This window comes from Triticum dicoccoides, chromosome 1B (assembly GCF_002162155.2).
Source record: "Triticum dicoccoides isolate Atlit2015 ecotype Zavitan chromosome 1B, WEW_v2.0, whole genome shotgun sequence".
NCBI classification, from domain to species: Eukaryota; Viridiplantae; Streptophyta; class Magnoliopsida; order Poales; family Poaceae; genus Triticum; species Triticum dicoccoides.
Genome location: NC_041381.1, coordinates 6,329,398 through 6,340,165, shown reverse-complemented (window position 1 = coordinate 6,340,165; position 10,768 = coordinate 6,329,398). Strand labels below are relative to the sequence as shown.

Sequence of the window (10,768 nt, the reverse complement as noted above, 5' to 3'; positions counted from 1 at the left end):
TTGATGGCCAAGACATCTCCTCCCACCTAGGCAAAGAACGCGTTCTTCATAGCTACTTCACCGACTTGCTTGGCACTTCCGCCCAATCCTCCTTCAACTTCGATCTTCCGAATCTCTTCCGCGACTCCCAGCTAACTCACTCTCAGGCGCTTTCCCTGTCTCGGCCTTTCTCTATGGATGAGCTTCGTGCGGCGGTTCTGGCCATGAACTCGAATGCAAGCCCGGGTCCGGACGGTTTTGGCCTGGCTTTCTTCAAGGCCAATTGGGACCTCGTGAAATCTGATCTTCTGGCCCTTATGGAAGAGTTTCATAAGGGTACAGCCCAACTAAATCGTATTAACAAAGCCTTCATCGTGCTTCTTCCCAAAACAGTAGGTGCTACCTCTCCGGACAACTTCCGTCCGGTCTCCCTTCAAAATTGCACCATCAAACTTAGCTCCAAATGCCTTACCTCTAGAGTCCAACCATTTATCTTCTCTATCATCCACCAGGATCAATCTGGATTTATCAAAGGTAGAAGCATTGCGGATAACTTTACGTATGCCGCTGATATTGTTCAAACGTGCTTTAAGCGCAAGATAGCAGCTATTGTGCTTAAACTTGATTTCAAAAAAGCGTTTGACTCGGTATCCTGGACCGCTCTAGGAGCTATCATGCTTGCCAAGGGCTTCCCCAAGATTTGGTGCAATTGGGTTGACAGCCTGAACCGTTCCAGTCAGTCGGCTGTTGCTCTGAATGGCAAGCCTGGCCCTTGGATCAACTGCAAACAGGGGCTACGACAGGGCGACTCACTTTCTCCTTATCTTTTTATTATTGTTGCTGATGTCCTTCAGCGTCTGATCTACCAGGCCTCCAATGATGGTAGGTTAGCTCACCCAATTAATCAGGAGCTTCCTTGCCCAGTCCTTCAGTACGCTGACGATACGTTGATCATCTTGCCGGCGGAGGCTGCTCAACTTCAGACCTTAAAAGCTATCCTGCTTCAATTCTCTCAAGCCACGGGGTTGCATATCAACTTCCATAAGAGCACGTTTGCCCCCATCCACGTGCCTCCTGAGTTAGCCAACGAATTAGCCGTCATTTTTGGTTGCCCGGTTGCTTCTTTCCCCCACTCCTTCCTCGGCCTTCCCCTATCTACCCACAAACTTCGCATCGCCGATTTCTTTTTCATTATCGACAAGATTGACCGTCGCCTTGCTGGATGGCGTGGGATCCTTCTTTCTATTGCTGGGCGAGCTATCCTGGCTAGAGCTGTTCTTAGAGCCCTACCTATTTATGCCATGACTTCTCTGCTGCTGCCAATGGGTGTTGTCACTGAATTAGATAAACGCTGCAGAGCCTTTTTTTGGGCGGGTCAAGACAAAGTTTCGGGAGGCCAATGCAAAGTTGCTTGGGATTTTGTGTGTGCACCTTTCACTCGTGGGGGACTAGGTTTCTCTTCTCGCCAACACCTCAACTCCTGCCTCCTTCTCTCTCATTTAACCAAGATTCACTCACGATCTACGGCTCGCGGGGTTTCTCCGTTGGCTGCTAGATATGGGTGGTCCGAAGACCAGGACCTAGGTACTACTCATGCTCATGATTCCCATGTGTGGCGTGATATCGCCAAGGGGATCCCCCTCTTTCGGAGCCTAACGCAAGTGGACGTCGGCAACGGCACTTCCACTGCCTTCTGGCTTGATCTCTGGGTTCCGCGCTCTACAGATATTCTTGCTTCACAGTGCCCTGGTCTGTTCTCCCATGTTCTCCGACCCTCGGCTTCTATTGCCAGGGTTCTAAGCTCACCGGATCTGTGCCTCGATCTCGCTCCACGCCTAACTAATGCTGCTGAACTTGAACTGGGCTACCTACGCAACTTGCTGGCTTCTGTTTCCTTGAATTTCCAGGAAGCAGACCGCCGAACAGGTCGATTTGATGGCAAGCCGCTGACTTGCAATGTGGCATACAAGGCTATGTGGGAGGGAGAGCCTGTCGATCCCTTGGCAATGGCCATCTGGAAGAATTTCGCTCCAAACAAATGTAGAATTTTCCTCTGGCTGGCAAACAAGAATCGTCTCTTCACCAACGAACGGCGTTTTCGTCGAGGCATCGCTACTTCTCCGGCTTGCCCTCTCTGTCCGGGGACAGAGTCCGTAAACCACCTGCTTCTGCACTGCCCGGAGCTCACTACTCTGTGGGGAGAACTCTCCTCTCTCACTCCAGATATACCCGCAGATCTTTCGGATCTTTGGGCCAACGACATGCAGAATAAAGTCCGCTCTACAATAATTATCGCCATCCTTTGGAACATTTGGAAAAGAAGGAATGCAAAAGTCTTCAGGGACGACACTCGACCGGTTCACCTCATCGCTCGTTCTGCCGCGGATGATGTTCTGCTTTGGTCTAGCAGATGTAATAATGACAAAGCGCAAGCTTTGCTGCGCGACTGGGGTACCATGTTGTTTCACCTATCTATGAGATTGTAAACTAAAGCCGGATACTACTGCTCCTCCTCCCCCTCTGTTCCTCTGCTGTAAATATTATCTGGTTATCAATGAAAAGGTTCAGGCCGGCGTAAGCCCGCCGTAGCACCGTCAAAGAACTGACGAACGACTCAAGCTTGTCCGACTCGGAGCCTGTCGTTGCCTGTGGCTTTGCAGTCTGGAGGATATCATTCTGGGCTGGCTGGTCGCATAGGTGAGACGCAAAACCCTCCCAGTCCATGTCCAGGAGATCCTCAACCCGAGGTGAGTGGCCTCCGTGCTCGATGCCGGTCAGCACACTAGCTGCATGTCGTTGATGCTTGATAACAGGGCCCCAATCTCCCCAGACTCCTGTAAAATCCCAATTTGATCCATTGAGTTGTACACGTAGTTGGGCTCCAGGAAACCACCATTCAGATCTATGGGGTCCATGACCATGGGCTCCTCACTGCAGGGTGTATCATTAGTGATGATGTTGATCGGCTGGTTCTGTTCTAACATAGTTTCCGAGTTGCCCTGAGGTAGGCTTGATGTTGATCATGACATGTCACCGACCGGCCTAGAGCATTCCAATGACTTGGTGGGCTCAAGCACCGGCTGCTTCTTCGTGCTGCTCCTCGGTGCCCGGCTGCCTCGCCGCTTGGAAGTGGCGGAAAGCTTGTTCATGTCGATGGTTATGGTGGTTTCCTTGCCAGCGGTGTACATGCGCCGGAAGCTGTGGATCTGCCTGCTAAGATGAGCGTTACAGTAATTCTTGATCTCGTTGTCAGTCCGCCCTGGCAGGTGACTGGCGATCAGTGACCATCTGTCAGCCAGTTCACGAAGATGCATGCTCGTTAGTGAGAGATATTTTAATATACATGGGAAGGCGATGTTCTACGAGCTAAGATAGTACCAACTCGGAACACCAGACCAGGCAGACTAATTAGAGAGTACTAGTCGCCAACCCGTACGTTGCACGGGCTAGTTTATTTCATAATACATATAGAAAAGACTCAAACTATTTATAGCTTTTAGTTCTAGTTTAGTTTCCAACATACATCAAACACCTTATAATTTTCAAATCTTTTATTGATATTTTTGAATTGGTTTTAAATACATAGTTAGCAAGCATGGTGTACCTTGTTGCCTCGATTATGGGTTTTGAACACTTCTGCTCCATATGAGTTTTCATGTAGTTATTCGTGAAATCCAATCATCGGCATGTAAACTTCTACCAGGATATCTATTGGGTGAAATGACATGTACACCATAAGAACTTTTAATTAAATATTGTACTATTAATTATAGCTGCATCGTGCATAAATTCCCGTTGGTTAGGAAATATACCATAGTTAAATATAAAAACAAACACTTCATTGATACAATACAATAATGTTGGCATATCGTATTTCCTAAAAATCTTATTCTTAAAATATATGGAATGTTCAGAATTATTCAGTTTTTCTTTTAGTACACACATACGTGTATTATTACAAATGCAAGTAATTTATGGGGTACGAAGTTATTTTTACCGAAATTTATTAGATCATATACTATTGGTCAAATTGACGGTAAAAGCAACCATAAATTACATGTAATTGCCTCCAGCAATTATATTGTTGGAGTTCTAACTGTCCTTCGTAATAGTGTCAACTAAATCATTTTAACTGCAATGACGTCTAAAAGGGAGTGGTTCTTTTCAAATATAATTCTTTCACACTGCTACCGCTGATGAATATGTATCCCAGGCCTATTGAAATGAATATCCTAGATAATATACTCCTCGGGGAATTAAAGGGGATACAAATTCACATCAATTTTTACTTACGTAGCAGCAATTCAGCCACATATCACTCGTTATCTTCAAAGAGAAGTACCTGGACTGGCCGTGGTCAAATAACAATTCGAAAGTTGTACTAATATATATATATGCATATATGTATCATTTCATCTTTATTGTTTCTTGTTTTTTCCACTGGAGAGTAACATGCTATAATATTTGGCTACAAAAGATTGATCTAAATACGATGCACAGAATGATAACACAAAAGAGTCCTACTTTTAGTCAACTCATGCCTACCAATCCTTTATTTAAGCTTGTAACCTCATCAAGTATCGTGGAGAGAAAGAGAAAGATCTGAGTGATAACGCTGCCATCTTTCAGAAAATAAGTCAAACACGCCAATAATATTGGAAAATTGTAAATGCAATGAGGCCTGCATGAAATAAGTTGATCCCAACTTCATTTGTAGACGACTACAGAAGCTCATTGTACATATATATAAGGAGGCGAAACTGACGTGAGGTGGGTGTCAACCATATCAATGGACACGTACATGTCATCACCAAAGTGAATAGTGATGTTCTTTCTACCACTTCTTTTGCAACATGTTGTCAGTGCGAGCTGCAGGATTTTCTGTGCTGACACATGTATCACATAGCAAACTTTTTTTTGGTAAATATGCCAAATATAGTGTACAAAATGAGTTTTGGTGCCCTCTTACATTTTGCATGTATTAGATTAAAATGAGTTTTTGTGCCCTCTTACATTTTGCATGTTTTTGTGCCCTCGTAAAGAAAAACTATATACCATCATGAGCTAATGAGATTATTAATAAGTGATAGATGCTACTACTATGAAATAGTACCATAAAATAAATTTATATTTTTTAGTAGTATTGCCCGATATAATCAACCATGCAAACCAAAAATTAGTAGACACGCAAAGAATACCAAAAAGAACGAAAACAAAATGATTCATATGTACATATAAACTACATACTGGCCTACAAAAATCATGGATTCATGACTTCTATATATGAGAGACATTCATGGATTAATTAATAGCATAATAGTAAGATAACACAAACAAGCTGGTCCAACACGTACCTACCCTACTCTATCAGATGTTAAGATATTTCCCAAGTAGACCACATATTTCGGTCATATATATTTGTAAGCAAGCACCGTAAATTAAAGAACATGTACCTACAGGAATACACACAGTCCGAGAGCCCAACGCAGTATCGTTCCACTGTTGTATGATCAAAAGGCAATGTTCTTGTTTCTTTTATTAAGTTATTCTGTCTCAACCGCAGACATGGTATGCCTAATTAAGAAAAAACCATGAGGATTGCAAGGATTTGAAGAAGATTTGCATTCATTATATACCTGATGATGCAGATGGTTTTGCACGCTGGCTTGTGGCATACATGATGGTCAGAAGCAGAAAAAGACAGTCATTCCGAGATGAAAATATTGGATTAGATTTTTTTTTGCAGGCGTGTTATTTGTACCTGCGCTGAGAGGCATTCCTGGCATGTTCATACTTGCACTGCACTGAAGCATTGTTGCATGCGGGGCATTCGATGAGAACACTCAGCGCCGGTGATCGATGGTGCCTAATCCCTTCAGTCTTGTGGTTGATCTTTCCACATAAGCAAAGATAGATCGGTACATATTAGACTTGATTAGCTGCAGCCCTTTGCATGCGTACCTGCTATGAGCCAAATCAATGGAAAGAAATCAGAACGCCTCATAAGAGTGAGTAGCCAATCCATTATCTCCTGATCAAACTCACCTGAGCCTACGAATTTCAACGAAATTACATATGAAACCATTAGCTATCATTTGCCGTGGTCTTATCTGCTCCAAATCTTTCATACTGGGGCGTTGGTGCAAGTTGGAGGCCAGGAGCTCGAGGACCTCGCGACCATCATGGATGTGGATTTTATTTCTGCAGAACACATCAAGCATTAGAATCAAGTTGCCAATCAACCAACACGTACGTTCAGAGTCACCTTCATTAGGCTAGATAAGGAATACGATGGATGTGACCTGAAACTGAAAATATCAAGAAAACAACTTGTAACTGCTGAATTCAGCAGCTCTCACCTGCTCGCCTTTGCAGCCCATGTCCTAGAGAATCCACATAGGTTTAGGTAATACTTTGAAACTCCAGTATTCAGTACCATTACGGATCAGATGGCCATATTGGAATGAATTGAGGTCACTGGACCTCAAACAACAGAATCTTTATGCAGATTTTAGAACCACATCAAGATTCTGCATCAAGAGTTACTAATTAACCAACACTTACGTTTAGATTAACCTTCTTTAGGCTAGAAGTCCTCCCGGGCATCCTCCTTGCCGTTGCTACCATCTAGTTAGCAGCACCAACTCTTCTACTTCAAGAAGCTGCATCTCCTAGGCGTCCTCCTTGCCCTAGATCGAAGGAAGATAGCATAGAAGGAATAAGGGGTCAACCACTTAAGGAGACTTGAGCCAGAAAACCATCTCTCTGGTCCTTTTATGTTCGATCTGTAGATTGGCAATGGAGAGGTGAGCCCAGGGCAGCCATGGCGGTGGCGTGAGGATGGGAAACTGGTAGCGTCGCTTGGCCTTTTTCTTTAGATAAGAGATCGATGGATCTGTTTAGATAGAAGTACAGACATGAGCCCTTTTATTTTAATAAGATGCTCGGTGGTCTATCTATATATTGAGATAAAATAGATGCGCGCACCTTTTTTAGGCTAGATGCATGCGTGCACCATTAAAATATAGGTATCTGGTTCAAATAATATACAGATTTCTGGTTCAATTTTTTTTGAACATATAGATTTCTGGTTCAAATTTAGAATCAAGAGAAAGAATTGTGGGCCTTTTAGCCAGATTTTTTTTTCTGAACTAAGGACTATACAGGTAGATCTAGACCGTAATAATTCGGACCCACAAAATTAACGGCTCCTAATTACTGATTAACGTGGTAATTTATAGGAAGTACCTAATTAGTATAGGTATAGATAGATAAATAGATAGATAGATAGATAGAGGTATAGATAGATAGATAGATAGATAGATAGATAGATAGATAGATACCTTAGGATATGGATATATCCTGGACTATATTGAGTGTTTATTGCGTGGAATGAAATGACCGGACCAGGCGCTGACAGAGAGGCTGATCGTTGCACGTACTATCCGACCCGGCACGTACTAGACAATGCGCAGTCGCAATAGTATAACTAGCATACTGTTATTCATTGTTCCTCAAGCTCTAGAGCGTAACAGTAGGTGCAAAGTTCTAATTTGCCGGTTAGCTCCGCTATAGCCCCTCTATAGCCTTTGAGATCTCTCCTGCTAAAGCTATGCACTTTTAACGGTAAATTTAAAATGACGCTAATAGCCCCGATTTCCTGCTATAGCGTCAAATTTGGAGTCAATTTTGCCAGCTAAGCCACTATACAAAACGAACCTTGTGCATTATTTTTTGTGCTAGTTTCTGATGCATTGATGCGAAGCTAGGTTATTTAATTAGGACACCTGATTGTTGCTCGGGTTTTGATATACAAACATATGTATATGTCAAGTATATGCATTATATCACATATGATGCTTTATTGTATACTTATTTTTGTTAGAATTAGTCTTGACATTAGTTGTACACATGCATGTGTACCTGTGGTGTGAGTTATAGCCCTGCGCGTATTCGTTAGTTAGTCAGCCAGCTGTAGGGGTGGCCCTCTAGTCGTGCATGTAGTTGGCTAGTGAGTTGTTGGTGCATGCCTTGGTTGTTAGCTTCAGCGGGTTGTTTTGGCCGGTTAGGGCTGAGAAAAGATGTAGCCACGGTATGGTCACCAGGGAAATCTTTTTGGCAAAGCCATTGTGATCCTCTTCCTTGGTGCATGTGCGTGCGTGCGTGCGTGTGTGTGTGTGTGTGTGTGTGTGTGTGTGTGTGTGTGTGTGTGTGTGAGAGAGAGAGAGAGAGAGAGAGAGAGAGAGAAGATAGAGCATGTGAGGAAGAAGGGAGGTGCGGCGAGGAGGCGATGCCAACAATTATTTTCAAATTTTCATGATTTATGGAAAACGCTAAATTGGTTTCGCTTCGCGACAGCTCCGCTATAGCTTTTTCGTTAGCTTCTGGCCCAACAACCAGTAAATGGCAATAGCCCGCTATTTAAACAATGAGTATGTATTCCTCTTCACATGCAATTCGGCGAAGATATCCTAGCTAGAGCCCATCCAACTCTCGCACTGATTGTACCCCATCACTGCCGATACCATTGATTGCCTAAGTGACATTCTACTTAATTTCCTGAACTAATTGGGAACAGGAATCCGGCACCAATCGCAAAAAAGAAAAAAAAATTAAAAAAATCAACGATGTTATCCTAGGTCTCAAGGATCACATGGTTCGTCTCTCACACTGATTGTGCTATTTTGCAAGTACATGCCCGAACTATTTTGTAAGTTGTTTACTTTATTGCCCCTCGTGTTTCCTGGCTGGTACAGTTAATATGACCAACAAAATGTCGCGCATGATCATGAACCATGAGATAGGCTGGTGAGGGCCAGTACACATTCTACATCATCGGGGTTAGCATCAATCTCCTCAGCTCGCGCTGGGGGTGACAGCAATGTCATCTTTTAAGTGGATTAGGAAGATCCACAGCGCCACCAAGTACATTGACTAATACTGATGTTGAGAACTGAGGTCCAGGGCAATACTAGACTACTAGCAGCCGCCCCTCTCTAGTGTACACTGAGCTTTCTCAGTGGGTGAGAACGTCTGGAGCATGGCACCAGTTGGTCTGCTGTGCCAGAGAAAATGGAAATTGTTGGTTTAGTGGACCCGCTCTTGTTTAAAACTACAGCCGTTCAATCTATGAGACATCACAATCGCGAATGGATCTGATCACAGGAAACATCTGATCATTGAAACATCTACATAACATACATCACAATTACGAAACCTAGACGCTGTTCTAATGCTTAAAGGTTGTCGCGTTAAACATCTAATCATTTGTTTAGTGAACCTGTTCTTATTTAAAATCATATATAGCTAACAATTTACAATGTGTGCACTGCCTTGAAAAGGAAAAAAATACATGTAGAACTACGCGAACCAATAAAACGGGTGGCCCTAAAATATAATCACACGTACACATGCATAGACCAACAACCCGTCTCGTAAAAGAAAATCTCATGTACACCCAATATGATGCATCAACAATTTTACGGATGGAAATGAGTCCTCATACCCTTCCTTTTGTGCGTTGCCTTTCATATGTCACCACCAACAAATTGGTAGATCACATCCTATTTTGCATAAAAGAAAAGAGGAGTTATATGTTTTGTGGGGTCAAGAAACTAAGTAATGGATAAAACTTAAAAACAAATAAAGTTGGAGTACTGATTTACAATTATCCACTTCACAGGTGCAAAGGTTAGATGCGATTGGATCATGCACTCCTCTTTTTTCAGAAAGAAAGCAAATGAGTCGCATTTAAGAAAGACAGTGCGAGAATTTACGGTTTTAACAAAGTATCATACTATTGCCCCAGTTAGGATATATTTAATAAAACACAGTTGACGCAACAGCGCAACCTAGCTTGGTCCATGTGTGTGTTGTTGGATTTTTGCCACATAGTTAAGAGAAGATATAGTGATAAACTGAATACATGGAAAACACAAAAACACGAAATCCAAGAAAAATTGCTAAATCTTGTCGTGTAAGACTTGAGAAATAAGTTGGTCAAGAAATAGCAAATCTGTTTCTGTACAATGATGTGGGCCATAGCATTGTATAGTCGAGGGAATAGCCTTTAATCTATAGCGCCAGAACATTACGCCACCACTAAATGTGAAAGGGAGCGAAACATGGGATCGCTAATTTATATTTAGTGTTCCTTTCTGTTAAATGCTAGAGACAAAGCATGTACATTATTTCTAGGTGTGAAATGAATATAGGCAAAGATTAAAATCATATATTAATATACAAGACTGGTAATGGATTAACACATATACATTGACTAAGATCAGTTCCTCAAATTTGTATGTAACTAGATGCAACTTAATTGTTTTATATCAAAATCAGCAAAATATTACAAGAATGCAACACTAATGCAGATATCTGCGTCTGTTTTTGGAATGCTTAATTTTGCCTCGGTCCTGTTCGATGCTCATGGATTGGGTGCATTATTTTCGAAAGAGAATACATTATCGACATCAAACATTCAGTTATGAAACGAATGAAGTCTTTTCATTTCTAAGTAGTTGCTGTTTGATATGCTCACACATTCTCCAATATTCATCTTTGACCCTTAGTTTCTGACATTTTTTTGTTGATAAGTAATGACAATTTATATAATGCGAATATTCACATGTAATTAATGCGTTGGTAAATATAACTTTTTAAGGAAAACAAGTGCATTAATTGACCACTTTAGTAAACAAAAAAATTATTCCACCACTCACCATCTATCTTAGTTGGTGAGATTACTTGTCTGTAAATTTCCATGATGAAATGCATTAGGACGTGAGCT

General features: G+C 42.1%; 1 pseudogene; it reads right to left on the bottom strand.

The window, feature by feature from the left end:
* Positions 1-2,337: 2,337 nt before the first annotated feature.
* The window catches only part of LOC119298854, a 9,739-nt pseudogene continuing 1,308 nt past the window's right edge, over positions 2,338-10,768 (bottom strand).